Here is a 6,280-nt window from a genome sequence, read left to right on the forward strand (position 1 = left end):
GGAACCTGTGGGATAATGCGTGCTTTGACGCAATGGCATCTAACCTCTCCACAAACAAATCAGAGTGAATGTTCAATAAGTAGCCAACATTTGATCTCCCTTCGAGTGTATCAGGATGAATGCTCAAGGACAACTCATCTGGAAGTGCCTCCCGTCTTCAACTCTGTCCCCTTCCCTTGCTGCTGAACTCTGAGAGATATGAGTTCTGCTTCTGCTACTGTGATTCCAGGCAGGAATGTTCCCTGTTTTGCCCGTTTGTTTTCATCAGCACCCGTCGCTTTGCTAAGGTGGCTGTTTATATAGCTTTCCTCTTCTCCCTGGATAAACTGTTCTTTCCAGTCACTGACCACATACTAGGTGAGCCCTGGCTTAGATCAGAGCGAAGAAGACCTGCCAAGCACGTGTACACAAACACAACACACGCTTTGCTGCTGTAACAGTAAGTTTGTGCCAGATGCTGAAGATCCCCTTATTCAGAAATTAAAAATGGTTTTAGATGCAACATCACTTGTAGGTGGTTTCCAAAGCAAAGCAACGATATGCTGAGAGATCAAAACAACCCAAATTATGTGATGCATCATTCTGTCAGCCCTTTAAAATCACTGTGAGTCAGAAATAGGGATGGATGAAGCTGTCCATTCAATCCCCCCCCCCCCGCCGCCACCTCATATTCCTATTTACAATCAAACCTTGGTTGATGAACGCCTTACGACTTGAACGTTTTGGCTTCCGAACTCAGCAAACTCAGAATTGAGTGTTCCGGTTTGCGAACGTTCTTTGGAACCCAAACACCCGACACGGTTTCTGCAGCTTCCGATTGGCTGCAGGAGCTGGCTGCAGCCAATCAGAAGCCATGCCTTGGTTTCCGAACATTTTGGAAGTCGAACGGACTTCCAGAACAGATTCCGTTCAACGTCCAAGGTACCACTGTGTGTGTGTGTGTATTCGTATTCTCTTGCATCTTTTGCTAAGGATTTTTTTCTTTGTTTTCTTTATCTCACTCTTCTCTCATTCTCTTTTCCCTTTATTTCTAGAATCTTTTTCTCTTCTTTGTTTATCTCCAACTTTACTCTGGGAGCCAGCGTGGTGTAGTGGTTAAGAGCGGTGGACTCGTAATCTGGTGAACCGGGTTCGCTTCCCCGCTCCTCCACATGCAGCTGCTGGGTGACCTTGGACTAGTCACACTTCTCTGAAGTCTCTCAGCCCCACTCACCTCACAGAGTGTTTGTTGTGGGGGAGGAAGGGAAAGGAGAATGTTAGCCGCTTTGAGACTCCTTCGGGTAATGATAAAGCGGGATATCAAATCCAAACTCTTCTTCTTATGGGAAATGTTTTAATAACAACAGCGACAACTACCAGCCGTTTGTCTTCCTTGGGCTACCTGTGCTCAGGTTGCTCTTTTAGTGTCACATTTGTCCAACTTTACAGGGGACAGTCTTCTTTTGAAAGACTCTTCTATTTGAAAGCCTGACCACATACTGAACCATCAGAAGGGAGAAGAGGCAGCGCCAGATTTAGGGCAGTGTGCATGGTTCCCCCATACAGGGCACCGAGCTGAGGGGGCACAGAATGGAAGGCAAGAGGGAGGAGGGTATGAAAATAAATATATATATTTGGGGAGGGGTGCCAAATTTTGTTCTTGCTCAAAGCAACATATTACGAAAGTCCACCTGAAGGAGCGTCTCCACCCCCATTATTCAGCCCAGACACTGAGGTCCAGCTCCGAGGGCCTTCTGGTGGTTTCCTCAGTGCGAGATGTGAGGTTACAGGGAAACAGGCAGAGGGCCTTTTTGGTGGTGGCGCCCGCCCTGTGGAATGCCCTCCCATTGGGTGTCAAGGAAATAAACAACTATCTGATTTTTAGAAGACATCTGAAGGCAGCCCTGTTTAGGGAAGTTTTTAATGTTTGATTGTGTTTTTAATACTCTGTTGGGAGCCACCCAGAGTGGCTGGGGAAACCTAGCCAGATGGGCAGGGTATAAATAATAAAATATTATTATTATTACTGGAAGAGGGGCTCCAGAAGAGCCCATCAACTCTTATCAGCAGATGAATGACAGTCAGGCACAGAGGTGACCTGATCACATTATTTCACTTACACAGCTGCCCATCCAGATCCACTCTTGTTCAGAGTTAGAATTACAGGAGTTGGGGGAGTGGGGTGGTAGGTGGCCTCAACAGGCAGGAATTGAACAGGTGACTTTTCCTCTCATAAACTGATGGGAAAAAGCTGTATCAGTCGGATTTCCATTTGTCACAAAGCCACAGAAGGCAGCAGCCTCCTAGTAGGTGAAAGATTGGTAGCCCCAGCGGAGATAGCTTTCCGACTTATCTCATGAAATCTGGGAGAAGCCAGTAATTAGATCAAGCAGAAACCTCACATAGATGTCGCCAGTTATTATTTATTCCAGTTCGAGTGTTCCTTCCTCGCTGCTGCTGCTGCTGCCATCAAGTGACCTGCTGGCTCCAAAGGTTTAGATGCTAATTTCTCTGCCAGGACCATGCAAAGCACAAATCAGCCCTATTTATAGGCATGGAGACAGGAAAGTGCAACAGAGCAACTCAGAGATTCAAAAGCTGTATAACAGACTGGACAGAATGCGCACAATGTTAGAACGTGTTACTTAATAGTGTCCACTTACACATAACTAAAAGAAATGAGAATGGCAACACTACAATTTGCACATGCTAAAGGGCATGATACAAACTGAGAAATAAATACTATAATTTAAATAGGAAAAACAATACATCTCACAATAGCCAGAAAGACAGCCAAGAGGTAACTTCCTCCTTCAAGACTCCCCAATCCCTTCCTATGTATTTTTTAACCTTATTTGAATGTGTTCCCTATTTAAAGGGCAGTTTGGTCCAAGTCTAGGGATGCAGGTGGTGTTGTGGGTTAAACCACAGAGCCTAGGACTTGCCGAACAGAAGGTTGGTGGTTCGAATCCTCGCGACGGGGTGAGCTCCCGTTGCTCGGTCCCTGCTCCTGCCAACCTAGCAGTTTGAAAGCACGTCAAAGTCCAGCGGTAAGGTAAACGGCGTTTCCTTGCACTGCTCTGGTTCACCAGAAGTGGCTTAGTCATGCTGGCCACATGACCCGGAAGCTGTACGCCGGCTCCCTTGGCCAATAAAGCGAGATGAGTGCCACAACCCCAGAGTCAGTCATGACTGGACCTAATGGTCAGGGGTCCCTTTACCTTTACCTTGGTCCAAGTCTGGTCTAAAGTACCCTTTAAATAGGGACATTTTCGAATAAAGGATAGTGCTCTGAAAAATAGGATACATAGCTACCATACTAATCTGTTGATATTCTTTCTTGGACTTTTGGGGAATGTACCGCATACTTCCCTGAGTCCAACCAAGAAATAATTTACCTGTACTAGACCATTTGCCTGGAAGTCTTGCGTAGATTGAGACTGGCATTTTTATGCCTTTCTTGGCAGCTTGATGTGCTGCAAATTTCTGTCTGCCTGGGGGCTAATAGAACACCGAAAGAGGGCAATTAATAGGTTTTTTTAAAGTGACAATCCTACTGGCTTTTAGATTTGTTCTGCCCCCGCCCCCTTCTTCTCCTACTCCAAAGGGTTGCCAGAGTACAGCCTGGAGACATGCAGTATATTTACCTTGACATTCCCAAAGGCAGAGGCCACAGCATCTCCCACACATCAACCCTGTATCCTGCCTGTTGTGTGGCATCTCTGCATTTCTGCTCATTACAGCAAGTGTGTGCATGTAGGGGAGTGGCAGGATAACAGTTAAAGAGAAATTCCAGCTGGCAAGGATTCATAAAGCTGGAGAAGGACTTGTTGGCTTGGTGCAGAAAGTCTACAGCAGGAACCTGTGGCCTCCCAGATGTTGCTTAACTACAATTCTCTTTTATAAATATTTTTATTAAATTTTGCATAACAAATTTCAGTTTAAACACATCATTCACCATCACATTTAGGATTCTCAGAATCCCTTGACTTCCAACTGCCCTTCCCTGGTTTCCATTGTCAATCCCCTTTTCCTTCAGCTTATCCTATTTTCTCTATCTTGTTATAAATATTGTTAACCATTTTTCCATTGTATTTTGTACCTTACAAGTTTTATTCTAATCCTGCCAAAGTTTTTAGTTGTTTACAGTGCTCTCTTAAATACATTATAATGTCTTCCCATTCTTTCTTGAATTTCTTCCCTTCCTGGTCTATGATTTTCCCAGTCAATTCCACCATTTCAATATAGTCCATCATCTCCATCAGCCACTCCTCTCTGGCAGTGGCGTAGCAAGGTCAGGTGGTACCCGGTGAGGAAAATTTCTTGTCACCCCCCCACCCACCCACATTGAAATGATTAAAAGAAGGAAAAATAAGATATAGTTGCAAGTGTTATTTTCTGGTTTATTTACTTAACATTGTGAGCATAAGCACTTAAAACCATTTTTTCACGATGGAAATTTCTTATAATAATAATAATAAATAATAAATTTTATTTATATCCCGCCATCTCCAGCCGAAGCTGGGCTCAGGGCGGCTAACAATAAAATAATACAACATTCTAAAATCATTTCATTATAAAATTAATTCAAATCAAATTGATGGCAACCATTGGGCTAGAGTTCTGTGAAGATTGCCAAAGGAGGGAGTCAGGTTGTGTCTTGGCCAAAGGCTTGGTGGAACAGCTCTGTCTTGCAGGCCCTGCGGAAAGATGTCAAGTCTTGCAGGGCCCTAGTCTCCTGTGACAGAGCATTCCACCAGATAGGAGCCACAGCCGAAAAAGCCCTGGCTCTGGTTGAGGCCAGCCTAACCTCTCTGTCGCCTCGGACCTTCAAGATGTTTTTGTTTGAAGACCGTAAATTCCTCTGTGGGACATACCAGGAGAGGCGGTCCCGTAGGTACAAGGGTCCTAGGGTGTATAGGGCTTTAAAGGTTAAAACCAGCACCTTAAACCTGATCCTGTACTCCACCGGGTGCCAGTGCAGCTGGTATAGCACTGGGTGAATGTGATCTCGCAGTGAGGACCCCGTAAGGAGTCTCGCCGCGGCATTCTGCACCCGCTGGAGTTTCTGGGTCAGTCTCAAGGGCAGCCCCACATAGAGCGAGTTACAATAACCCAGTCTGGAGGTGACCGTCGCGTGGATCACAGTGGCTAGGTCAGGGCGAGAGAGATAAGGAGCCAACTGCTTAGCTTGGCGGAGATGAAAAAATCCCGCCTTTGTTATAGCTGCAATCTGCGCCTCCATGGAAAGGGAGGTGTCGAAGATTACACCCAAACTCTTAACAGACGGTGCTGGCACTAATTGCGCCCCCGCAAGAGATGGCTCAGGCACGCTGCAGGCCCCGTGGTGTGACTCCCAGTACCCCCCCCACCTCACCTAGCTATGCCTCTGCCTTCATGCTCACCTGTGTGGATCACCAAACTCTTTCCCCTCAGTGCCCCGAGCCCTCCCCCCATTGCTCTTGCTCCCTACCATAAGAGCCAGCGGCTGGACTGTGGATGGACGTATGCTGATGGTGGCAAGAGGAATGCAGTCCGCTTATGGAGAAGGGAAGAAATGGGGCTGGATGGTGGGTTTATGGCTTTCTGCAGAGATTCAAAAGCCGCTTTTTAGGGCAACGAGCCTCCAAAGGCGGCTTCCACCATGCAGTCATAAAACCCAGAGCAACCCAGACCCAGCAAAAAGTATTAACTCACTCGAAGATTATGGATTTTTCGGAGCTAGCCAACCTAACCGGTAGAGTCTGTGACCAAAAGGAGGAGGAGTATCAGGAAGAATGGACAAAATTTAACAATTATTTAGTTAAATTTGTTAAGTTAAACTAACTGGAAATGCTTGCAGGTATCAGATTGGCTTAGGACTTTATACTAGTTAAGTGATGTTTAATATGTTTAATTTTCAAATTAAAAGATATAAGGATGTTTAAATGATTACGTTAAGTTTATAAGAACTCTGATTTGGAAAACCGTTAAAAGGATACACATTGAAATTCAACCAAGGGGAAGCGAGGAAGTCATTTAACAATGTTAATAAGTGCAATTTTAATAAGGTTATGATTTGTGTTTGTTTGTTTGTCTGTTTGTTTATAATTTTGTGAAAATCAATAAAAAAAATCTGGGGGGGGGGGAGTATTAACTCACTCCCACACCGCCCTCGACAATACCAGAAAAGCCGTCGTGGAAACCTGTCCCAAGCAGCCTCAGCCCATTTCAACCCAATCAAGCCTTGGAAACCTTCCAGGCGGCTGAAACCTGTCAGGAAGATCCCCACCAGCCCTCTTGGCCTCCAGGGGGAGCCTCG

The sequence above is a fragment of the Podarcis melisellensis genome (assembly GCF_964234715.1).
Source record: "Podarcis melisellensis genome assembly, chromosome: 14".
Classification (NCBI taxonomy): domain Eukaryota; kingdom Metazoa; phylum Chordata; class Lepidosauria; order Squamata; family Lacertidae; genus Podarcis; species Podarcis melisellensis.